Raw genomic sequence first — 27,081 nt, 5'->3', positions numbered from 1 at the left:
AGCACCTCAGCAGCTGCCCTTCGTGGGGGTCCTGGCAGCCCTCCCTCTGCCCCCGTTCCTATTCCTGGGGAGCAAGAAGAGCCCGCGGAGGATCCCGAGGAGGCCATGGCACATCCATCTACTCCCAGCCGGGGCAGGGACCACTCCCCTGGGGGGCCACGGCGACCCCCGAAGAGGAGGGCCAGCAGCCCCGAGGCTTCCTCTCCAGCCAAGAAGAGGCCACCCCGCCGGCAGCACTAGAAGAATGCCCCAGGCACTGCCGAAACCGGGGTGGGCCAGCAGCTGGGGCATGTGCCGGCCCTCAAGGGCTGCCAGCCCTCTAAGTCTAATTATCAGGCAGTAAAAGAAAATAAAGGCTTGAAAATTGCCAAAAAAGTCTTGGTGTTTCTCACAGTGCAGGTGGCATTGCTATCCCCACCCGTGCTGCTTTCTCCCCCTTTTCCTGGGGCTATGCCCACCATTTCCTGGGTGGTCAAACACTGGAACAGTCCTTCTTAGAGCAGTAGTCGATGCCCCCTGCCTGTCAGTGCCCACAGAAAAGGCATTTGGACAGTGCCCTCAACATACTTTAACTTTGGGTCAGCCCTCGACTGGTTGGGCAGTTGGACTAGATGATCATTGTAGGTCCCTTCCGACTGGAAATATTTCCTCTCCCCTCCCCTCCCCTTCTCCCCGCCCCCCCCCCCCTCCCTCCCCCCTCCTAATAAATAGTGTAATCCTCCTCAGGAAGAAAAAGGAGCTAAAGGACCTGTTTGACCTTTCACTTACCATTTGAATCTCCGTCTTCAGAACTTGCTGCTATTTGGCAATCTGGCATTTCACTGTCCTCTCTTAGGTCTGAATGTTCAGAAAGCATGACACTCTTCTTTTCAGAAGCAGATTTAGCCACAAGGAGAACCCTCTCTCTTTCGTTTTCTGACCCACATTTATTTTCATGCCCATTTTTCTGTCGTTCTTGAAGTACACTTCCATTTTCTTCCATAGAAGAATCCTGTGTGGACTCAACTTCCGTGCAATCCATGTTAGAAACATGTTCTTCTGGAGACTCTTCCGCACTCTCTACTTCATTTTGGTCTTCTGGAACTTTATTCTCTTTATTGAACTAAAATTTCCTCCTCTTTGCTGCGATACTTGAAGACGCTTTGTTCTTTCTGCGTTTCCTTTTTGACATCTCTACAAAAAGATATCAGCAAAAGTAAGCCAAAACCTTACCAAAACAGTTCTTCCTTCAAAATCCAGCATCCTCATCTTACTTGACTTACAAGGAAAATTATCAAAGGAGCTCAGGTAACATTGTCTGTCTCCCTACATATGTCTAGAGAAAGAGTTGCAAGTTAATGAGGTCAATTTGCTATTAGATTTTAAAAAGCCAGCTACAGAATTTCACTCACAAAACCATCAGCTTCAAGATTTTATGAGCAGAAAATTCTTACTTTAGATAGGAAGTATGACCAGAAAGCAAAGTTATTAGGTGAAGTTGCTTACTGTCTTACTACGTGAACTAATATAGATGAACAGAAAAGCATTTGGAGATGAGCCCTTCTTCAAATCGGTTATAAAGCTGTAAACTTCAGAAGCTAAACACATGTTGGGCAGAGTTAAAGAGACAATTTTAAGGGAATATTTGCTGGAGAAAAATTTGCCTGTGAAGACTTACACCTCACACACTTTCTGTTAACCTTGTTTAAAACAAACTTAGCATTTTTGCCTTCCAGAAAAACCCACCGTTCTTTGTATCGATGGAGTACTGCACAAAGTGTATGGGTGAAGTCAATGGCAAAATTCCTAGTCCTGTTATGGAGACCAGGAAAGTTCACACCATGTCATGCGTTTTAGCCGAGAGACCCAAGTCCCTTTGTTCTTTCATGTCCTTTTCACAGGAAAAGTGAGGAAATAATTGTCTTTCCTTTACATATCTATTATTATTGCTCCCCTATTTTTCTGCCCTTTCCCCCTTCAGCTGGAAATCACACTAAGAGGTGGCATAGATTTTAGCATTTGAGGGCAGGGAAGGGAAAAATACTGTTTCTCGTAACTAAAAGCTAGTTGAGTATTCAGAAACTGCCATGTACAACATTTTTGACTTCAAGAGAGAGCAATTTAGGAGCCGTTAAACATCAGTTGGGTCATCAAGTCCAGTGTCTTACAATGTAAACCATCCACTGTACTTGAACTTCATAACTCTATCGAATGAATGACCTCTGGATTTATCTCACGTTTTGAAACAAATTAAAAACACTGAACGCCTCCGGCACGAAGAACCAGGCATCACAGAAACCTGTTATGTCACAAAACCAGAGAAGGTATCAGTGACTTTAGCACCTTCTCCAAGAAAGTCTGAATAAAATGCAACTTGCCTTCAGAGCACGGTGTACTGGAATCTACAGGCGCTGCTGGCATCTTCATCTTTTCGTTACACTTTGGGTCTGTTTTCTCACAGCCAGGAACATAGTTCTGCTTTGGCATTACACGGTAGTAAGGTGGAGCATACTTTGAAGAGCTACAACCTTGGAATAAAGAACAGATAGCAAAGAATTGTGTCTTGCATTGTTGGTTACAAATACCGAGACAAGTCTTGAAATCATTAGCGTCAAAAACCATACCTCTTTTCTTGCGAGATTCTTGAATTTCTTCACAGCGCTGTTCAAAATCTTCATCCATTTCCTCTCTCACGATGGCATATGCAGTATCTCTCAAAGCACAAGCTCTGTGCCTAATGAGACGATCTGAAATTTTACAGTCAGAACTGAGTCTTTTCTACCAGCCGATGAAATCCTTTCTTTTGATTACTTATCGAAAGATTTTGCTCTTTTCATAGATAGGTTCTGAAGGGTTATCTCAGTGAATATTTTCAGCATAACAACATAAAAGTTAATCATTAAAGCAAAAGCACTAGTTACTGATCAACACTTCTATCACAATTTCTTGTCCAAGTAGTTTAATGCTCCAACATTTACAACCTGGCAAGAAATGCTCTCTGTGGATGTTTAAAATGATCTAATCCCAAGTCTACTGTCCACAGACGACGTTTATCAATTTATACATTTTTAATTTTTCCAAATTAGGGATCAAAACACATTCTTACCTCCAGGGTCTTTATCTGGGTTGTACTGTAAAGCATTGCTGCAGATTAGATCGATGTCTTTTAGAAAATCTCCTGCAGTTAGGTACTGGTGCAAGTCAATCTTCGAGAGAACTGCCGAAAGGTCCATGGGCTGTTTAATGACTGCGTCATAATCAGGTACCTACAAATGAAATATGCGTGTTCAGAGATTTAACACAGTATCTACCAACATTAATTATTTTAATAACGTAAAATAAAGGACTTCTTCAAAACCCCAAATATTTATGACACATCCAAAGATATGGAAATTAACCAGTTAGTTGCTTGAAAATAGAAGGGCTATTTCAACTGGCTTTGAAGAGACAGACCAGAAGAGGGAAAAACAAGAAGCAGGGAGGTCAGAAGCACGTGTGGGGCAGAGAAGGGAGCAGACACCCAGAGTGGGATTCATTTCACTTTGCTTCAGCAAATCACAGCAAAGAAAGCTTTCTCAGTAGAGTCACCCGAGATTCTCTTTGTTGTTGGCGGGAAGAAAAAGGTGCAGGAATGCACCTTTGAAGTATCTGTCCTAGGCATCTACTTTTGCATGAGATAACTGGACCGAGAGGTGCCGATTTCTTTACTCAGACCATAAAAGGAGCCTAATGACTAGTAGAGATGAGGACATCTAGGTTTGTTTAGGTTATTTACATCTCAGAAACTAGAAGTAAAGGGAAAGACAAGTCAGTGGATGTTTAGGGGAACAGGACTTTGCTGAAATGCAAAGCTCTATTAAAACGACAGCTGACTTCGAAGTATATGCCCCTGGCTTAGACTTATTCAATACATTACATGAGAAAAAAAAAAGAAAGCATATGGGAGGAAGAAGAAACCACACAGCCCTTATGGTTGATCTTATACGGAGGAGCCCCAGACGAAACAGAGAATAGAATCTTAGAATTTATTTTAAAAACTGCTGTTCTTACTCCTGTTCTCACAGAAACTACTGACAGTCAATTAAAGAGCTTTAGGCTTTATTAAAACAGTCCTATAGATACTGTTTATAATTATAAAGAAAGAGATCTCTCTGCTTTTCAGTGCTGTAACATGCCTACATGTCAAAGCCTTTTCATGAGTGAACTGTGTTGGCAGTCGGTCTAACTGGCAGTCGGTCTAACTGGCAGTCGGTCTAGATGATCGTTATAGGTCCCTTCCAACTGAAATATTCTAAAGTTCTGAAGGCATTGCAGAAGGAACCCGGGGCTTTCAGTGAAACTCAAATAACAGACATTTGAGGGCCTCAAGGAGTCAGCAAAAGTAAAAGCAAACTTCCTGCTTCTTGAAAAATCAGAATAGTACGGTCCTAAAAACAAAGACAAACCTTCCTATAAAGAGCACACGAACTCTGAGAAATATAAACACGCAGAAATTATGAATACACGCAGATAAAATGGTATTACAGATCAACACTAATTTACCTCCTCTGGGTCGACAGGCTTTGTAAATGCTCTGAAACGTCTGTCACCGGCAAGTCTACGAGTCACATCCCTTAAGAAAATCCTCAGTTCACGCAATATATCCTCCTCCTGCTCCTCCAGCTGTCTTATTTCTTCCTCTGTCAGCTGTGGAGGCTTAGGCGGTGGTGCTACAGGCAGTACTTCCAATGTCTGCCAAGCTTAAAAGAATCAGAAACTTTTAGTCAATTTACGGTACTCAAATACAAGCCTATGAAAAATTATTGATAGAAAATTACCACCAAAGCAAATGCTGTAGAGCTGTTAACTTACAGTTAGCAAAGTTTTCTATGTAGAATATCCTCACCTGTCTTAGTTTTTGATGCAGGAGGTTTAGCAGTTTGATTTACAATTAAGTCCTCAAAAAATGTTCTTCTTTCTTCCTCATTAGGCAACTGGATTTTGAACACTTCATCATCATTAATAAACAATTCTTTTATCTAAAGCATGAGGAGAAAAGATATTTCAGATGTAAGGTCACACACATTCATGTTCTGTTCCAAAAAGATGAGTGCCTTTCCAAATTAAACCGAATAATCACCTTGATAAGACAAACTGTGAAAAGGTATCTTCTTGGCCTTAAAAGGCTGGATTTTCATAGGTTAGCATGGCAAATTAAAGTATCTTCTCTAAGGAACACTTCTAGAGTTAAAGCTCAATGAAGGGACCCTATGACACACTGATAAAGTGCTGACATTCAGCACCTCCTAGACTGCTTATTATGTATTTACCTGCCTTGCTGTCCTTTAGTTTGAATCTTTATGGCAGCTATAGAAGGAACAGGCAGGATTCAGAAGACAAGTGTGGGCTTTTTTGGTAAGGTGCTGTGGTTTTTTTTTAAATTAATTTAAATGAGGTGTCTAAAGCTGCACACTTCCAAGTTTTACTCCATTTTTCAATCTCTACTACCAGAAAGTATGGAAGGAATTTCAATACTTATTTTAGAAAGAATTTATTAACCGTAGAAGAATTTCTGTAGAAAGTTAAGCCCTTTCAAAGCATTTGATGATAAACACATCTAGGCAACCCCCTCTCTCCCCCCCAGTAAATGAGACAAAATAATCAGAGCAGCATATTCACATTTTGAACACCTTCCTTTAATGCACACTCTCAGATACCTAGAAAGCTAAGCACATACTCTGACTGAATTTTGTTAAGAAATACAACTAAAAATAGATTTCCAAGTTACTTAAACAGAAGTTGGAACTTAGCTTTCTGATTTGTAAAGCTTTCACCGATATGAAGAAAGAAATTGAGATTTTTAATAAAGAATTTAAATTTGAAATTACATTCCATCATTAAGAGTGTGACCATCGTACTTTCTCTGTAAAACTATCTTTCACTTTTCAGTAAAAGTATCTTTTTCCCATGTACATTTCAAGCACCGTATATTCTTGACTAAGTACATACCTAACAATCTTGAAGTCACTGGAATTATTGTCTGAAGTAAATGTTTATGTCTGTCTAATGAGCATGAGTGTGTGAGAAGGGGGAAAAAGTTGGGTCAAAGTCAAGCTCTTTACTCAGAAAACACTTTAGGCAAATGCTTTCAAGCATTGTTTTGTCTAAGCAAATTTTAAGAGACCTGGTTAGGGTGCCTGAGTAATAACAGTATGAATTTGCTTAAGAGTGCACAGTACTCCAATGTTTAAAGGATTTATAAATTAACAAAAAACTGACTAAAAAAAGTAAGAAAAGTATCAACACAAGTACCTCTTCTGGGAGATCTGCATGACACACATCAGATGTTGCAAGCAGCAAAACTGGAGCAAATGCTGGAATGTTCTGCAGTAGTGTTGTAAAAGTAGCTCTCAATGTAGCTCCAGCAGCCTCCCACCACAAATGGATATGTGGAATATAAATGATACTTGGTGCTGTTCTTTGTGCTTCTCGCATCAACTGGTAAAATGAAAGCTTGGATAAGAAAACTAAACCATGTAGAACAGGCTAATAAATAACTACGTGTCAGTCAAACTATCTTATGAAATAGGAGCACATGCAGCCAAAACATCAAAACAATCCAACAAAAGAACAACTCCTTAACAATAAGGCAAAATTTTCACTTTACTCAAATATGGACATTGCTACACAGACAGAAACTGACCTGAATCTCTGCCTGATTTCAAAACTACTTAGGTGTAAGGTAATGCCTAAAGAGCCTTACAACTCAGCTGCTGTGGTGGTGTGCCTGAAAAAACAAGACTAACCCTTGAGCAAGATGTATTAGCCTGGGTAAATCACTACACGACTCTGACTGCACCATTTTCAATTCAGGGTGCGCACATATCCAAGTCACTCTGAAGCACAGTTTGAACAAGCAAAGACCTATGTGAAAAGATGAGGGCTGACACTGTGAAAGAAGCCTGGTTACAATTCATAACTTCACGTACATTTTATAAGAGGTGACCAGTCTGAATAGCTGCCTGAATAGCTAAATCACTCACAGCCTCTCATTATCAATCAGACCAGATTACATGCTTCGGAAGACCACAAGCCATTGCCTACAGATGGTACCTCGATCACAGAAGAGGACATGCATCTACCACATGAGGGAAGCGGCAACAGTCCTTTCACATGACAAATTTCTCCGTGCACCCTTTCAGATTATCAATATTCAGGGAGTTCCTGTCACAAGATGGGAAGTGCACGTGGTATATCCGGGCAGTGACTAGACATGCTAGTTATATGACCGCAGGTGCAACCATCACATAACACAAAAGGAATTGTTCCTCTTATGTGACAAATGAGTCTCCAGTCATGTAACATGTCCATCCTTACTTGTAGAGCTCTCAAATGCTGCTACTAAAGGTGAAAATATTTTAATACAGTGATGTCAAACAATGAAAGGGATTTCCTGCCTAAAAGTAAAAAGGAAAACAGCACTAAATCTGCTTATATTTAATTTCTAGTATAAGAAAAACAAACGTAAGTGTTCCATGAATTTTAACGCTTTTACTGCATATACTGCAGCAGTACAAGCTGTATATGTATATATAAGAAAAGAAACACTTCTTTTCCCCAAAAGCTTGATTGCCTTACAAATATAATGAAAATGAAGGTTACAAAAAGTGCATGACAGGCAGTCAGGCTGCTGCAGAGCCATCTACTGGGAGCACAGATTCTTAAGCAGCAATGAAAACAACTTTCTGGATCCTACCGAGATGGGGAGGACTTCTTGCTATAAAGAGGGGTTTATTAGCAGCACCTCCCAGCTTCCCAAGCTGCTAGCAACATCCTCACTTTCCATTCCTTTGGAATGAAAGATAGGGCCACATGTAACATCCTCATTTGGTATCATTTGATCTAGCAGAAAAGTGGCTTTTCAGACAGAAGTAAACCTAACAGCACATTCAAACCAGGCCACCTCCATTAACAATGAATTTTGCTTACTTTACTAGTTTATATACAGTTCATGAATCCTATGAGATTAAAGAGAAAAAAAGGTACCTGTGCACATGTTTCTTCCAATGATGTGATGCTAACAAACAGAACAGATAGGTCTAGTGTATAGACTGGAAACTTTTCCAGGGCATGTATTACTGCAGGTGCCAAATGAGAAGCTTGCCCGTATCCTGGCTCTCCAACTAGTAAGAACCGTGGCCTGCAAGATGTTGGCTGGTAATAAGCATTTCTAGAACATGAAGAAGAAAAGAAGTTTAAAAATGAGGTGATGAATAGGCACACAGATGATAAGGTTTTTTCCTATACACCTTTCTTTCTTTTTTTTTTCCCTTTCCGGTAAATTCTCTCCATGTTCCAGCAAATAATAAGCTGGTCTGTGATCAGGAACACTGTCAAAGCCCATTTTCTTTTTAAAAAACTTGTACCATACCTCCCTTAAGAAATCCTGCCAATCCCCAGCATGTCTGCTGTTCCTTTGGCTGGGTTAAGTAACGGCTCTTAAATCATACAGGGGGACTGTCCAGCCAAATACACATGTGACAACTCATCAGTAACCCGATATGGGGGAGAATAACTACTCTATCTCTCAGCACATGCCAATCTGGATCTCCTCACTGCCCGTAGACACTGATTTTCAGTAGGTCTTGAGTTTAAGTAGCTGTGAGATCTCTACATCTGTCTAGTTTAGCTGAAATTTGGCCATAGTTACTGGAGATAGTGGGAAGGAAGGAGTAGAACAACATTTCTAGAAAAAAATTAACGTGGGCACTGAAACATATTAGCTGTATCTGAAGAAGTACACAAATGGACTGGTTAAATTACAGCAGTACACTCAATATGTATTAAGATGTATATTTATTTTATTCAGTCATTCTAATGTTTCATCTTTGAATTGTCTATTAATTTCCTAGTAATACTGCTTTACTAGGATGAAACACATTTGTGAAGAGCATTCGGTTTTTTCCACCACAATACTATTGTACCTTTGCTGGCTGAAGTCAAAGATCTAGAGACCTAACCAAGCTCAGCAGGTCAGAAGATTTTCTGGACAGCGCAGCAATAGAAAGTGAGAAAAATAACTGACCCACCAGTGACGACAATAATCTGTTTTTTCAACTGTCAGCTTATATGACTTCCACATTAAAATGTTAAAAAGTTAACATAAACTTAGTCGGTTAAAGGTACAAAATGCAGACATTGTTTAAGTTTTTCTCACAGTGTTTTAACAAACCATTTCTCCGTTCTGTTTCTGCTACATAATTCGCTGCTGGTTTAACAATCTTGGAAATTAGAAGGGCAAAAGATGTCTACACGGATCTGTAGGGTTTTTTTAGCTAAAAGGACAGGCAGCACGTTTCTTTGGTCTTGAGTCTTTCAAGGAATGCCATGGATTAAATCAACACATTCTAATAGTCTGTGGACCACTTTGACTTAGGAAAAGAGGGCTGGGCCATTCAGTTTGATGGGTTATGGCAGTGTACTCCATTAGAACCTCAGTACCCAGCTGGATCTTCACGCTTACTTCTTGCAAATATTGATCACCCCCCCACACCCCTCCCCTCTACTTCTTCAGCTACCACCCCTCACACCAAAACTGTTTACAGACACGGCCATCTTAATAATGCAAACATAAAGGGACAAATATGTACCTGCTAAAATTGAGGAATTTTTCCTTTTGTCTACCAGGCATTTTAGGAGTTGGCTTATCTTCAAAGATTGATGGTGATTCCTCATCACTGTCAATCGCATAATTTCTTAAAATATGATTTAAACTGTCTGAAAGACAAGAGAGGTTTGTTAACTTTCCTGAATAGTCCATATCTCGCTCTCACATTAATACAGCTTCTAAATCAGTGCTGGAGACCCCTTATATTGTATTTCTTCATTTGAGGGCACATGCCGAATGTTATTTTCTGAAGAGTTTATCCTACCACAGATCTAAGGAGATTGCACAAGTCTCTACAAAGCTGTCCTACATCACATGATTTGCATAAGGTATTCTCTCTCTGTTGGTGAAAACAACAGAAGGTTTCTTCCTTAGAATAAAGATGATTAGGAACTTCTATAGTTCCTAGACACCTGAAGAACCCAACAAGGCCACTTCCTTCTGGAGCAGGTTCCCCCACTGGATGTGGGGAAATTAAGTGGACGTGGTGGCCACAGCCTTCCCTTTGTCTAGGACTAGTGAGTCAGAATATACAGACCAACACATCTTCTAAATAAGGTTCCTCAAAGATCCCCGAAGGAAGAGATCATGAAAGGCCAACAACGGAGACAGGATGCAATTACCAATCCCTTAGCCTCTCTGCTTTTATATTGTTGGTGGGTTTCTGCCTCTTTTACCAATGCAAACAATCTACCAGCTCTACTGGGAGTAATACTGGTAGGATATTCTCCAGGGATTAGGATAATAACTAACTATTCATGGATCTCCGTTAATCAGGAGTGCAGCGAGTTTATCAATTTATTTGCTGTCACCAACCGACAGACAACTTGGTCAGGGCTGATGCAGTCAGGAGTGTGAGCTCACATATGCTATGCAAGCCAAGCCCCAGAGTATACGTTACTGAAACATTCTGATCTCATGTGCAGGCGTACAATGTGATCCACAAACATTCAAATTAAGAGACGATGGTTAAAAATCACAATAGCTGTAACAATATTTAGCTTAAACCACTTATACTTGTATTGTGGTTCTGACATTCTTCACAGGAATTAGAAGCATTCATGTAAAAATGCCCTCTCCCCCCATTTAAACATTTATTTTGAAAGAGGTGCCTCACACATTAAACCTTAAATCCATCTCTACGAATGATAAACACGATATTAGCTACTGTCAGAAACAGGGTGCTCTAGGAGAGAATGCATAGTTCTCTCCTATGTATTGCGAGTCATTCACAGCTCCCATCCAGCACTTCAGTTTAGAATCCAGAATAAAAACTATGCACGATATTCCTGAAATAAAGGCGTGCATGTGCATATTATAAAATCCTACTGTCATTATGGCTGAGAGGTTTCTGTATGTTGATTGCACAAATCGGAAGTTTTTGCTTTGGCAGAAGTTTAAAGAAGCGGCTACTATTGTTATACCTTGCTGTTGGTCCTTCTTTAGAGCAAGCTCTGTGTGGGGAAATACTCTCTGCAAGGCTTGTAAAATTCTTGCTAGTGTGTTTTCAAGCAGTGGTTTTGAAATAGGTGATAGTGCTCGCCCAGGTGAAGCCACAGCCCTCCGTGAAGCTGGAACAGTCTTCTGCATAGCCATGACAAAATCCTTCGCTGTTATTTTAATAGAAGCAATATCTAACTGCAGTTTCTCACTGCTTTTGTATATTTGAGGATAGCGGCGGCGCAAAGCACAGAGGGCAGCTTCAGCACATAAGCATTTAATATCAGCACCACAGTATCCTAATAAACAAAACAAGAATGAAATGTTGTGTCAGTCTCAGGCAACACAGAAGTCAAGGCCAAGGTTTCCAAAGTGCAACACTGAAAGACTTTGTATGCAGCTAAAAATTAACAGGCTAAGAGATAATCCAAAGCGTTACCGAACTGCAGAGAAGTTTTGTTATGTGGCTCACAGCCTGATACCCTGCGCTTATGAAGTGGCCTCCTAATCAGAACTTTAGTCCTGAGGAAGATGCCCCAAAGCTCTTTAATGTTCTGAGAGACAAGAAGAAAATTAAAAGAAAAGAAGCATCTAACTTTGTTTGCTCCCAAGGCGTGTCAGCTGCCTCACTCTGCAGCAAGGCACAAGAGCTCGGGTGCTGCCTGGTACAAGCTCAGATTCCTTAGGACTCAGTCACGTGCAGTGACTGACTTTGTTTTCAAACTTACCAACACATTTTTCAGCTAGCTCTTCAAGAAACATGTCCAGTGGCTTAGGGGTCCAGTCTCGTGTGTGAATCTTGAAAATATCTTTTCTAGCCTGGAAACAAAATGGTTGCATTTTGGTTTGTCCTAAGTTTTCTCTTAAAAATAAAAAACAAAACACAAAACCACCTCACATTAATAAAAATACTTTTTCTCTCCTATTCAGCAAAATCTCATGCTGACAGGCTCATTAGTTCATCAAATTTGGTTTTCTGCCAGTTCATTCAAGGAAGACAGTCCTAGCACTACCTTTCAAATTGCTACAGTTACTACAAAGAACAATAATTATGACTCAAACTCCTGTCATTGATCCAGAAAATGTCAAATGTTGCCTGTTTTCGTGTCTGATCTTAGCAAGACTTTCATTTAAGTATTTCCTGGTACACAGATCAATTATGGCAGATTTCTAGAATTCTTCCACAGTAGGGAACCGTGTATTATATCCATTTCATGGCACCTCCTCTCCTGTTCCTGAAAGCAGATAGAAACTGGAGGCAAATGTGTGTGTTAACTACGCTGCTCAGTGCACTTTTATTAGCCTTCACTCCAATAAGCATTTTATCCTTTTTCCAAAAAGTGCTACTAAAAGAAAAAGCAATATCAGCGGTAGCCAGAGAAAAACCACAAAAACAGGGTTCCAGTTTTGCACACTATCGTCCCCCCAATATGTTTTTGTTGCTATATACCTATTTTTTCATTGCTTAGCTATTGCCATTGAACTAGAAGCTTCCCAAGCCCTGCACCTGTGCAGTGTACTTCACATCTTTGTCCAAGTCGCTGTTAGCGAGTACCAGTAAGAATGTCAGATCCCCAAATACTTATAGGTAACGCCCAGGATACCCAGCCTGGGAACAGTCCAACACAGGTACGTCCACTATCCATTCATAAACCAAGAACTGAGAGCAAGAGTGCTTCAGGGTGAAAGTGCCTAATTGGATCAAATAAGTAAGCAAACATGAACCACTTTGGGAATGAAAAATCTTAAGTTGCTCCAGCACCAGCCTTGGTAAAAGTTGTTGTTAGCAGAAAGGAATTCTTGCGTGCACACCATTTCTTTCATTTTCCAGATGAGATAGCAGTAATTTATAGCTAATTCAGACATTGATCCTTACTTAAACATTTCAGTGACTAGCAGCATCCCCTTTTCTTGGCTGGTCACAGTGAAACCAAAATTAATTCTAGAACTACCTACTTGTTGAAATCATCTTAGTCATATATATTCAGTACCAGGTCTGCCCTCCACAGCACAACGCAGCTCTCTCCAGACATCCTTCTTTTGTCCAAGTTGTACAACACTGATTTCGACTTTAACTGCTCCGTGATACTGCACTGTTATGTGATTTTGTTACAAAGAGGGACTTTGCCACATTAGCATTAGGGTTGAGTTTAAGTTCTGACCTCTTTATTTGGCAGGCTGAAGAGGAACTCTCGATCAAACCGTCCGGGTCTTCGTAAAGCAGGATCTATAGAATCCAGCCTGTTGGTGGCTCCAATTACCACAATCTCTCCTCTGCTGTCTAACCCATCCATAAGTGCCAGAAGTGTTGATACAATAGAGCTAACAGAAAAATGTAATTTTCATTCACTGGTTTAGTAAATTTTGTTACGTTTTACATGACCTTCTCCAATGACCACTCAAAAAGGACAAGCTTTTATTGATGAGATGCTCCTTACTGAAAGACTCGTTTTAAGACATAAAAAAACAGACAAGGTAACACAGGTCTTGTGCTGCTATCAAGCTTAGTGAATTGTTTTCAATTATTGTTTAAAAACCATCTGAAGTTTAGTAGCATTGAATTACTAGTTTTCAGGACAAATGAATGTGTCACATGAAGTTAAATAGGTTGTGGTCTTCTTTTCACAAAGATTTGGCAGCTTCTATGTAGGTACAAAAAATGTACTACCTATGGATTTCGTCTTGTTCACAGGACCGCACAGGAGCAAGACCATCTATCTCATCAAAGAAAATAATTGAAGGTCGCATCTGGTAGGCCTAGAATGAAAACACAGGAATACTGACATAAGTAAACCAGCACAATTTTAAAGAGAAAAACGTCATGGTTGGAAAGTCACTGGAGCTAGATTTTTCCAAGTAGCATCAGGGATCTCTACTAATTGAGCTAACGGAGTAAGTGGCACGAGTAACAGAAGACAGCAGCTATGTCAACCCACTGAGACTGGGTGACAGGAAACAAATCATACCAGTAGTTTTTACAGCTATTTGGCAACCACCGAGAACAGAGCCAGGACTTAATTCAATTACAGGTTCTGGAAGCAAGCTTCTGTTATGAATTTAAATGACCATGCTTGCAGCCTGCATCTGTTTCCCTCTGATCTAAAGCCACCGTCTCTTGCCTCTTGAAACCTTTTTTGTGGCTGTTTGATGTTTTTTTTTTTTGGGGGGGGGGGTGTTGCTTTGTGAGGTTCTCTCATTTGTTTTATTAATCTTTCCCAATACATCTCAAGATTTCAAGCCCCTAAAAAACCCGCTGAAAAAAGAAACACTGACAATCCCGTTTCAGTGGAAGGAACTGACAAAACCCAAAAAAGAGTGAGTTCTTAAAAATATTGACCACAGAAAACTACAGTTACAACTCGGACAGAACACGTGGCACGTTTCCACCTTACCTGATCAAACAATAAACGAAGCTGTCGTTCAGATTCCCCCGCCCATTTACTGAGGCAGTCGGCACCTTTTCTCATAAAAAAGGCTATTCTCCTGTCACCTTGGCTACATTCATTAGCAAGTGCACGAGCAACCAGTGTCTTCCCAGTCCCTGGAGGGCCATAGAAGAGACAGCCTCTGCAATTAAAAATACCAAAGATTCACATAAGAAAAAAACATCATGGCAAAGTACCTATTACAACCCTCATCCCTACAACACACAACTCTTCTCTCTAGCTTACACTTGACGTGTAAGAGAGCGGTAACAGCTGAAGCGTGAGAAAAGTCAAACCAGATGGAAGTTTTGTGTTCCCACACAACTCAACAAGGCAGTAAACAACATGAATAAAGAGGATCATGCAGATGTACAGAACCTTGAGAAATGATCGTAGTGTCCCAGAACAACACTTCCAAAACTGCTGACAAACTAACAGGGGTGGTTACAGCACAGTGGAGCCAAACAAGAACAAACTTCAGCACAGAATCTAAGACTGGGCTAACTTATGAATCACCAGTTCATTCTTCAATGATACACGGCACATTCATTCTTGTTTTCACAAAAGGCAAGATTTGATAGTAAAGCATTTAATTCTCCCGTAAAAAGCTTTAAGTTAGTGGACTTGGTCTCCCATTGCTGATTATAAATGAGGAGGAAGTCTAAAGCTGGGATATATAAATATAGCCATCAGATAAATATAGCCATCAGATAAATATAGCCATCAGCTAGAAAAGCCAATACACTGCTGTTTCAAAAAGAATTTAAATGAATAAAGAAGCAAAACACAGATTTTGTTGTTGTTCCTTGTAATACTTTTAAAGTTACTGAAAGCAAAGGATTAAAAGTCGTATTTCAATATACCATGATTGAGTTTTGCTGACCAAGAATATGTAAAGCTAACAAGTAAATCTCTAATAATTTCATTTCATAACTAAGTACAACAAACGCTGCAAGGTTCTAGTTGCAAGTCCTATCAATTGTAAACTTGATACTTGAGCACTTGAAAAAAAAGAGAGTCGGTGGGAGAGACAACTGGACTTCCAAGAAACAAATTACAGTTGACTACCAGTAGGTAATTCCTTCTTCCTGCTTATAAACTAATGAAGTTGACTTGTACGTAGAACTCAAAACAAAAACACTCCAACCCTGCCTTTTAAAGGCAAGACACTTTCAAAGTATGTTCTCCCCACACAGTACATCTTTGAACCTACATATATTCTGGATTCTATCCATTTTTAAGAAATTACTTTTTACTACTGCTAAAAAACCCCATCAACACTCCTGAAAATTTTGAAGCATGGAAACATATTGATACCTCAGTTGAATATTCTCATGAAAATGGGGGACCAGCAGGTTGAGGGAGGTGATTCTTCCCCTCTACTTCACTCTCATGAGACCCCACCTGGAGTACTGCGTTCAGCTCTGGGGCCCCCCACGTAAGGACAGGGACCTGTTGGCGCAAGTCCAGAGGAGGGCCACAAAGATGATCAGAGGGCTGGAGCACCTCTCCTATGAAGACAGGCTGAGAGAGTTGGCATTGTTCAGCCTGGAGAAGTGAAGGCTCCGGGGAGACCTTAGAGCAGCCTTCCAGTACCCGAAAGGGGCCTACAGGAAAGCTGGAGAGGGACTTTTTGCAAGGGCATGTAGTGACAGGACAAGGGGTAATGGCTTTAAAACTGAAAGAGGGTGGATTGAGATCAGCTATAAGGAAGAAATTCTTCACCATGTGGGTGGTGAGGCACTGGAACAGGTTGCCCAGAGAAGCTGTGGACGCCCCAACCCTGGAAGTGTTCAAGGCCAGGTTGTATGGGGCTTTGAGCAACCTGCTCTAGTGGAAGGTGTCCCTGCCCATGGAAGAGGGTTGGAACTGGATGATCTTTAAGGTCCCTTCCAACCCAAACCATTCTATGATTCTATGAAACAATGTCTGTTACCTTGGAGGTTGAATTTTGAATCTCTCAAAGACTTCTGGGTAAAGCAAAGGAAAAACGACCATCTCTTTTAAAGCTGAAATGTGATCAGAAAGACCACCCACACCATCAAAGCGTACCTAAAGAGAAATTCAAAAGAACACATTTTATATGTTAAAGAAAGCTGCAACCTTGATAAGGTTCCATCAGAAATTGTATGTCAGCACAAAGGAAATGCTCTGGGCAATTTTCAAACTGCTTGAGAGAAAACTGTAAACCAAGGTAGCTGTAGACAGCACGTTATTGAAAGCTTTCATAAACACTGGAAACATCTCACTGACACAATGAACTAAAAATACTTACTGAACAATCTGTTTGCATTGGATCAACGTCAGCCAGACGTGCTCCAATTTTCATTCGATCCTTGTGAATTCCCTTCAAATCGTCTTTCCGAAAGTTTAGTGGAAGACACCTGATTTGAATTAAGGAGAAAGAGAAAAGCTCTTTCTAACTTAGGATGCAGCTAGAAGGTTTTTGCTTTTATAACAATGGCAAGTGAATGCAGAAAACCTTACAAATGAGCTTAAACTTCCTAAATAGTTAAATACGTGTTCAAATTGTTTTCTATTTAATGTCTGTGAGTAAATAAAGGAAAAAGGTCACTGCAGGCATTAAACTGGGTTTACTTTAACAACTCTTAGCACTTACGAATAGCCACACCAGTCAACACAGCACATACATGAATGCAAGCTCTCACTACTTAAAAATTAGATCAAATGTTCAAGGTTTTTATAGATTTAAGAACAAGCATTTGAGATTTGCAAAAATACACTGTTTTCAGGTTTATTTTCCCTCTCGGTGAGCACAGTAAAAAAAATCCATTTAAGCAAGAGAAAAATAAGAATTCTAAAGATCATAGTAAGACAACAGAAAGAAATTATGGCAGTTTATAATAGCACTTAAGTTGTTCTGCATGATAGCATTAAGTAATTTTCAGTTCACAGCCTTCCTCAGACAACAGGCTGCTTGTTCTTCTCTTAACTGTAATCTAAGTTTTGTACTGGTTTTCCATGACTATACATGCTGGAAAAAACATCCCACTGCTGTTACACTTGGCAAACCTTTCTGAAAACAATGTCCATTTGGGCTTCACAAAGAGAATTAAGCCATGGACAGACAGGCAGAAACACTGGGACTACTTCACTTTGGCTTTATCCAACTTTCCTCAGTATCTTAACTCAACCAAGCATTATAAGAACATTCATAAGCATGGAAGAAAAGTTAATTAAAAGTGAAGGCAGTTCTGATGCTAAGAAAATTCATTTAGAGGGCAAGTACATAAAAGATGCTCTGGTATGAAGACCTCTCTGCAACTGGCAATCCCAAAACAGAGACACCAGTGGCAAATTTCAACATTGGCTGTGCCCAAATTCTTTACACATGAAACACCTTCCAAATACATCCTCCCGCACATGCTCTCAGACCTGGAAGTCTTAAGCAGCCACAAGCACCTATTTCCAAAAAACAGGTTAAACAGTTTTGCTGCGAAGTACAAAGCCCCACACCTTACACAAATCAATGTATTAACAATAATTCACAGAATCACAGAATCACAGAATCACTACGGTTGGAAAAGACCTGTAAGATCATCAAGTCCAACCTGAAAAAAAAAAAAAAAAAAAAAAAAAACCAAAAAATCACACAAACAACCCACGCAAGCCAACCACCACACAACAACAACAAGGCACAACACACCAAAAACCAACCCACCCAACACCACACAGCACCATGTCCATCAAGCTACATCCCACAATGCCACATCCACACGCTCCTTGAATACCTCCAGGGAGGGTGACTCTACCACCTCCCTGGGCAGCCTATTCCAATGTTTCACTACTCTCTCGGTAAAGAACTTTTTCCTAATATCTAGCCTGAACCTCCCCTGGCGCAACTTGAGGCCATTTCCTCTAGTCCTGTCACTAGTCACTTGGGAGAAGAGACCAACACCCACCTCTCTGCAACCCCCCTTCAGGTAGTTGTAGAGAGCGATGAGGTCTCCCCTCAGCCTCCTCTTCTCCAGGCTAAACAACCCCAGTTCCCTCAGCCGCTCCTCATAAGACTTGTGTTCCAGACCCCTCACCAGCTTCGTCGCCCTTCTCTGGACATGCTCCAGCACCTCCATGTCTTTCTTGTAGTGAGGGGCCCAAAACTGAACACAGTATTCGAGGTGCGGCCTCACCAGCGCCGAGTACAGAGGCATGATTACCTTCCTGCTCCTGCTGGCCACACCATTTCTGATACAAGCCAGGATGCCGTTGGCCTTCTTGGCCACCTGGGCACACTGCTGGCTCATATTCAGCCGGGTGTCGATCAACACCCCCAGGTCCTTTTCTGCGGGGGAGCTTTCCAGCCACTCATCCCCAAGCCTGTAGCATTGCCTGGGGTTGTTGTGGCCAAAGTGTAGAACCCGGCACTTGGCCTTATTGAACTTCATCCGGTTGGTCTCAGCCCATCGATCCAGCCTGTCCAGATCCCTCTGCAGAGCCTTCCTACCCTCAAGCAGATCAACACTCCCTCCCAACTTGGTGTCGTCTGCAAACTTGCTGAGGGAGCACTCTATCCCCTCATCCAGATCATCAATGAAGACATTAAACAAGACCGGTCCCAAAACTGAGCCCTGGGGGACTCCGCTTGTGACCGGCCGCCAGCTGGATTTCACCCCATTCACTACAACTCTCTGGGCTCGGCCATCCAGCCAGTTTTTTACCCAGCGAAGAGTGTACCTGTCTAAACCACGGGCCGCCAGCTTCTCTAGGAGAATACTGTGGGGAACAGTGTCAAAGGCTTTGCTGAAGTCCAGGTAGACAACATCAACAGCCTTCCCCTCGTCCACTAGGCGGGTCACCTGGTCATAGAAGGAGATCAGGTTGGTCAAGCAGGACCTGCCTTTCATGAACCCGTGCTGGCTTGGCCTGATCCCTTGGGTATTCTGCACGTGTCCTGTGAGCGCCCTCAAGATGAGCCTCTCCATAACCTTCCCCGGCACCGAGGTCAGGCTGACAGGCCTGTAGTTCCCCGGATCCTCCTTCCGAGCCTTCTTGTAGATGGGCGTCACGTTGGCAAGCCTCCAGTCATCCGGGACCTCCCCCGTTGACCAGGACTGTTGATAAATGATGGAGAGCGGCTTGGCAAGCTCCTCCGCCAGCTCCCTCAGCACCCTTGGGTGGATGCCATCAGGCCCCATAGACTTATGAGTCTCCAGGTGGCATAGCAGGTCGTTAACTGCTTCCTCCTGGATCATGGGGAGCCTATTTTGCTCTCCATCCCTGTCATCCAGCTCAGGGAGACGGATACCCTGAGGATACCTGGTGTGGCTGTTAAAGACTGAGGCGAAGAAGGCATTAAGTACCTCAGCCTTTTCCTCATCCTTCGTGACAATGTTCCCCGCCGCATCCAGTAGAGGATGGAGATCCTCCTTGGCCCCCTTTTTGTTGTTAATGTATTTATAGAAGCTTTTTTTGTTGTCCCTCACGACCGTGGCCAGGTTGAGCTCTAGCTGGGCTTTCGCCTTCCTAATTCCCTCCCTGCATGACCTAACGAGGTCCTTGTATTCTTCTTCACTTGCCTGCCCCTTTTTCCAGAGGTGGTAAGTTCTCTTTTTTTCCCCGAGCCTCAGCATAAGCTCCTTGTTCAGCCAGGCCGGCCGTCTTCCCCGCCGGCTCTTCTTACGGCACAGGGGCACTGCCTGCTCCTGCGAGCAGGACATACCAGTGCAGGCAGAGGACGAGGAGGAGACCCTACCTGATCAACGACCACGGAATGTTAGCAGAGGTTGCCAGTAACAACCCAGAAGTTCCAAGCTGCACCACCCTGTTGGAACTCTACTATGGAAGGCACCTGCAGCCCAGCAGTTGTCACACGGATGTACCATATACGTAAGGGCACGTAGGGAAGTCTCAGCCTGACCACTGAATACATTTAGCTCTTGCTGCCAGGAATAACAATACCTTTTTCTGTTGTCAAAAGAAGGAGAAAGTCCCTAGCCAATATTATGCCATAGCAGAAAGGCTTGCTAGTAAGGCTCATTTTAGTAGCTTTGTAAGATCATGAAAAAAACCCACTTACTTTGTTATAAGTTTGTCGAACAAAACAGATTGATTTGTAATGGTGTAACGACTTTGTTGAAGTCTGCAGCTTCAGCGGACCTCCAAATCCCCGTTTTCTTCATGGACTTGTTGTGCAGCTTTTGCATCAGCTCCGGTCTTCAGTGTTCTGGTGACTACAATGCATTAATGTATAAAATATTTTGAGACAGAAAATACGTTAGTCCCTTTATTTCACCGTTGCTCTAGTAAAATGTAAAAAAATCTGCAGTGGCTTGATTTTTTCTTTAAATACGCTGCCTGGAAATAACGCATTTTCCCAGCTGCCAGCAAGCAGCCTCACAGCACCAAGCCTGCTTGTGTACTCAGCACAGTGATTCAGTTCCAAGGTGAATCACTGAACTTCAGTGACACCTTCCCCACATCAGCGGGTTTGTGCGCCTCATGACTGAATTACTTTTTAACTCAAATATTACCTCCTATTTGCAAGAACGATTTTCAATTAATTTGTGTCCTGCAGACTCCAGAAAATCCGTGTCACAAAGAAACCTGAGCTAAGGAACAGATTCTCAGGCACTAGTGCCTAAGAGCAGGCTGGAATTCAAGCTGTGTTCTCCCCAAGCCTGACAGGAATTAATAGCATATCCTTCTATTCTCACCTACCTCTTTCGTAAAACTCGTAGGAAATTCACTATCTTTTCACTATCTATTTTCACAACTTCAGCTGCTTTGGGTTGATGAGTTCAGCAGTTTTTGTGGCCAAGTTAAATAGATGGAGTGACCAAACACAATCCTTCTCAGAAACCAGAGTAAAAAGGAATCCTAGGGAGTTACCACTACTTACCTTCTTTATATTCTTCCGTTTTTTTGGTCTGACTTTGGCTTTGCCAACCGCCTACATTAAGAAAGAGAACAGAGGAGAGAAAGAAGAAAAGAATTATTGTATTATAATATTGTATAGAAGTCTTGTATTGTACTGTTCCCCATCAAGACTAGGGAACCTGACCAAGTTTGTAATCCAGTGCTCCACATCATGCAAAGAAAAGCCTGTGGACCACACTGAGGATTCAGGTCCCAAGTCTGCTGCGTACCATATGCAGACAGTTCGGTAAGGACGCAACTTTCCTAACCGGCTAATCTTGAAGTCTCAATAGTGCAAATAACATCTCAGTAACCAAAGCGGAGGAGAGATCTCAAAAGAGTTGGGAAAAGATGCACGTTTTTTATACAAGCAGAAGACTTTTACTAAGAAGAGTGATTCTCGTTCTAAGACACTGACACTGACATTAACATAATCATACTGCCCCGCAGATTTTTAGCTGTAGATTTATCATGACATGACTCATTGTGCATGCTTTCACTTTTCCTTTTAATTCTATGAATTGAACAGGGATTGGACATCTAGAAATACAATACCTCGTAAAGTGTCTTCAATTGACATTTTCACTTAATATTTCCATGCTTTTGTCAAAGCTAGAGTCTGAACAGGGCGGCATGTTTTTTCTCATTGATTTCAAACAGTGTCCACTGAAGCATTCAATTTTGCCAGAGGAAAATTCCTAGGGAAAGAAAGAAGGAAATAAGAACATATTAATCTGAACCATGTATGTTGAGCTAAGAAGGGAATTCTCCCTCCTTTAGGCAAGTTTATTCTGTAAGTCTCATGACTTGATAGTGGTGCAACTCATGGCAGGTAAGCCTTGAACCACTTCGGCACCAAGAAGTAGCCCTCAGAAAAAAAACCCAGCCAACCAGCTTTCAAAGCTAAAGCTCCTCTCCGCCACACCTTTCTTGTGGACAACTTGAGCTTAATAGCCTTTGAAAAAATTATTGCGGCAAAACCTTTCAGATAAACTTAGTGTTTCATGAAAAAACCCCCACCTTTTATTTCAACATTGGTTCAGAGAAGCAGCCAAGCTTGACCTTGCATGTCCTGGGATTAAAATCTAGTTAGGAGAGTTTTTCTCCTCTTTCCGTTCCATTTGTGACCTCATTTGGAGGGATATTAAAAGATTTCCTTCAGGAGGATGGCATTTATCCACAGGAAGCCAAAGGGAACTCAAGATACACTTCTTTTATTACCATTGATCTTGTTCACATTGGTATTTCTGCAAGGAGGATGAGTACTATCACTTCTACTATGTGAGGAAAGCTGTGATGACCATGAGAGGTGGCTTGTTCAATTTACAACCCAAGGTTTCATTAGGAATACCCCAAACTACATCTCACACTGAAAAAGGCAGAAAAACGACCAGATTCTTCTACTTCTTGACACTAACTTTACCAAGAGGTACTTCCATTAGTAGTTGATGGAGATGGTGACAGAAGCGTGAAGAATGTCACTACAGGAGGGCAGTGATGCATGCGTAAGGCCCATGCAGGGCCATGCAATGAGAGCTGTGGCCACCTGCTGCTGAGGGGTCAGCCCTGAGCCACAGAGCTGGGCAATCCTGTAACTGTCTGACGGTCTTCTCCTCAGTCAACCTTGAACAAGTCATCCCCACCGTTCACCTGACAACTTCTCATGATAAGACAGACCTTTTGCACGAGGAGGATTTCCATCACCTTTCCTTCATCGCTCGTTTTAAGGAGCACCTCCCTTCCAGCAGTCCTCTGGGCTGGTGGAGCAAGGCCTCATGAGACGCCTCCCGTAACTGGCTTTTGAATTGGGGCATCTGAGATGAAACCCCTGAAGACATTTTCTGCTTCTCAGATCCAGCACAGATGGATGTAACAAGACCTAAAGCTTAACAAGAGGCAGTCGGATATGTCAGAGTCACCCTTAACATTTTTCCTCTCAAAGGTTTAAGAAAGAAATCATAACAGAAAGCCTTTCAACTATTTTTCAATTTGACAGAGCCCTAGGTTTATTTGAAGAAGGCAGGGCTTTGTGCACACTCACACACAGGAGCATGTAAAGACTTAAACCAATACGTTCAGCGTTCATCACTGAGACAACTAGAAAAAAAAAGCCTAGACCAAGAAATAATGATGTTCTCTTACCTGCAAACACACTCAATAGTATTCCTACAGCTGGTATGACTATGGCTTTTCTATCATCCTATAAAATCTACAGGCACGCCTGGGAACTCCCTAGAATGTTAGGTGACGTGATTAAAGGCTAATCTGCACAAACAAAAAGCAGCGAAGCACTGGCGGGCAGAGGCACCCCGGTAACTCAGCGCGGGGGGAACAGCCGGGCCCCACTCCTCACAAGGCCATGGGTCAGCCCAAGGCCTGGCTCCAGGGTGAGGGACCCCCCAGGGGCGTGGGCAGGAGAGGCCTCAGGGGTCACCTCACCTTGTAACAGGTTCTGGGTGTTCACTTCCAGCAAAAGCTGGAAGTTATAGTCATTTCTGCCCTGTTTTCATGAGAACTCTATTTCAGGAATATGACAATCAGCAAGTAAAGGAAGAGGTCATGTGTCAGCGGGGATGAACTTTTGGGGAGAGTTTAATCTGTGTTAGTTGTGGTGTAAGTTGTGAAAAATCACGACCACTAAATACTACAACTGTACTTTGACATAGAATGTTTATTTTCCATAAAAATCTGAAATTGAGCATCACATAAAATATTGCAATTGAATATTACATAATATAATTAACAGACATTGAACTGAAGTCTACATGCAGTGCTTGCGCAGTATTTTGCTTCTGTTTCTGACTGCCCATTTTATATTTTATTATTGCCTATGACATTATTCATCTACTCATTTATGCGTTCTCAAAGCAGAATCAGTATGATGATCTAAAGGAGTGAAATATTCAGCTAAGGTAAGATACTGGTGGCTTAGGCAAAAATAATTTGAATCGGTGAGAAGTGTAAAATAAAAATTTGCATGTGTGAGCACTGGAAGTAATATGAGCAGATGCAGCGCAGCTTACACAATGCATGTAACTATTGTGTCTCTGTCTTATGAAGAGGTAAATTCTATCACATTAAGACTAATTTGATTATCTTGTGTTTTTAGAACAAATTATCTTGTGTTTTTAGAACAAATAGTGCATCCTGGCTTTTGTTGAAATGATTGCAGGAGTATACTTGACATTTACTTTCTGTATTGTAGTTTTGTTTCACAGAATCACAGAATCACTACGGTTGGAAAAGACCTGTAAGATCATCAAGTCCAACCTGGAAAAAAAAAAAAAAAAAAAAAAAAAGCCAACCACCACACAACAACAACAAGCCACAACACACCAAAAACCAACCCACCCAACACCACACAGCACCATGTCCATCAAGCTACATGCCACAATGCCACATCCACACGTATGCTTTATAAACGTATTTCACCGGAAACCACATTCTTGTATAGCTCTCTTGTCCAAGGAATATCGGAATGTGCAGGCTGATGCATGAAGTACAGAGGTTCAGCTATAATTTCTGGATTAAATCCTTCATTCACCAGATGCATTTTCTGATGCTTGAAAGTTGCAGTGATTTGCGTAACATCCTAACAAAGAAGTAATTCAAGTAAAATGCAATGTTCCATTTCAGCCTGTGTCAGTGAAAATTGGATGCAATTACTGAGTAAAATGAATCATACCATTTTACTATGGAATGTCTTCAGTTAGACAGAATGATCTGATTCACAGGTACAGTGAAATCTCAGTCTAAATGCAGCATTTATTTCTTACTCATTTCTCTATCAAAGCCACATGCGAGCTTGGAAGTTTCTGTTTCAAAATAAGAATTTTCTTTAACTTTCATTGGTGCAGCTGATCACAAAATCTCTAGTTCATGGGACACTTGGCGATGCTCTGCAGAGAGCTGGCTGATTTTATGGTACTGGCTCTCCTCTCATTTCCAGCTGTTAAACTTCATTTAAGACATTAAATACAAATACGCTAAACGCCTTCCTGTGTTATTTTTCTGTGTAAGCATTTGCTGTACAGCAGTGACTCAAATGCCAATTCATGAACAAGTTGGTCTACACACGATAGTCAGTGTACGAGAGCAGAAGTGGTATATAAAATAATCTCATTTAAAAGGTGGCTTACATGAAGGGAAAAGCTCAAAACACACTGTTCTCAAGCACTGTTATTACTTGTACGGTGTTTTCAATGTAGCCAACATTTTCTTTCACTTCTCTTGCTGAAACAGGCCACTTTTCAGTTCTTGTTTTTCCGTCTTGATCTGTAATATGATCTGTAACATGCCTGATTTCCTCTTCACACTGCTACTCCATTTCCACAGCTCCCAGATCATTTAGTCTTTGGCTTCTGAGCTGAGACTGCTAATAAGTTTGCCAGCTCCTTCTCTCTTTTGGCAGCACTTAGGACAGGATCCACGCTTAGACCACCAAGTCATTTCACACAGGCACCGAATAGCTGCCAGATGGTAATAATGTTCAGTCATTACCAGGTGGGATTGCTTCAAACTGAATAGCTAGCATGAATGTGTCTTGGTAATTATTTAAAAAGTTGTAATGATAAGATTAAAAGTTCAATAAAGACAGGTACTAAATATTTTAAATGTGTGTTATGAATACAGATTGCTGAGATTTTCTGTTTAAATGATCCCTTGATGTTATTTTAATAAAGTCAGATTTTTCTACAAGGAAAGACGAGTTTTGGAAAAAAAAAAAAAAAACAAAACCAAAAAACCCCTAAAAACCTCAAACCAAACCAGAGCACAAATAATGCAAAACTGAAATCACTCCCTGCATGCTCTTAGAAACCTCTTCCTAATATCCTTCTGCAAACAAGAAATAAAGCTAGCAAAAGTCAAGTGAAAAACCTACTATCTCAGAGCCTCGGAGTACACTGGTTCTATGCATCATTGTCCCTGGGCCCCTGCTCTTCTTCTAGAGTCAAGTCAGGGAGGTTGAGAAGAACAACTCTCAGCCTGTCTGGTTTTCACAAAATCAGTCAACCATGGTTGCAAGTTATATTAGAAAGAGCCTACATATGGACTGCTGAAAAATTTTCAAGATTGATTTGATCTTAAATCCAATTTTGCATGAGAATTTCATATTTTTGTTTGTCACTCTTGATTAGGATGAACTCTTTCTCAAGACACATCTGGTTTTTTCAGAAGGGACTGAATTATCTGTCCACTCAGAAAATTGTGAGTTCAGCATTCATCCTATTATCCTCCCCTAAGATGTTTTTTAAAGTAACGATATGTTTTTTTGTAATTTTGAGGGTTTTTTCTAAGATTGTTTTTATCTGCTTTAATAAGAATTTACACATGTGTAGATGTTCATCAGTTAGTACTGATAGTATCTTTGGTAGTAAGCTAGCTAAAAAAAGCTTTAGTCAGAGAACACATAAATGCAAACAGGTTTAGTCGCTTCCACATATATAGACCCTAGAGCTCCATATAGATTTTCTCCATCTAATGGAACCATAAAGACAAGTCTGTTCCAAAGGTTTTTCCGAGAAGAGGGCACTGCTGTCCTGAGGCACCGTAGATAACCTATGCTAACTGCATTTGAAGATACATTTACTTAGTACAGTAACCTATTAGTGAAAAAATAGCTTTCCTCAATTCTTTAAACTATCTAAAAATTACACTTCTCTCTAAATGTATACTCTCTCTGTGTGCTTTCTCCGTTAGGTTCCCATCTTGTTC

The 27,081-nt window shown here is 41.3% G+C and overlaps 1 pseudogene; it reads right to left on the bottom strand.

The window, feature by feature from the left end:
* Positions 1 to 760: 760 nt before the first annotated feature.
* Positions 761 to 22,013, bottom strand: LOC132321023 (ATPase family AAA domain-containing protein 2-like; annotated as a pseudogene).
* Between the last annotated feature and the right edge of the window lie 5,068 nt (positions 22,014 to 27,081).

The sequence above is a fragment of the Gavia stellata genome, unplaced genomic scaffold (assembly GCF_030936135.1).
Source record: "Gavia stellata isolate bGavSte3 unplaced genomic scaffold, bGavSte3.hap2 HAP2_SCAFFOLD_38, whole genome shotgun sequence".
Classification (NCBI taxonomy): domain Eukaryota; kingdom Metazoa; phylum Chordata; class Aves; order Gaviiformes; family Gaviidae; genus Gavia; species Gavia stellata.
The sequence above is the reverse complement of the archived record's forward strand: the minus strand, read 5'-3'. Positions and strand labels throughout refer to the sequence as shown.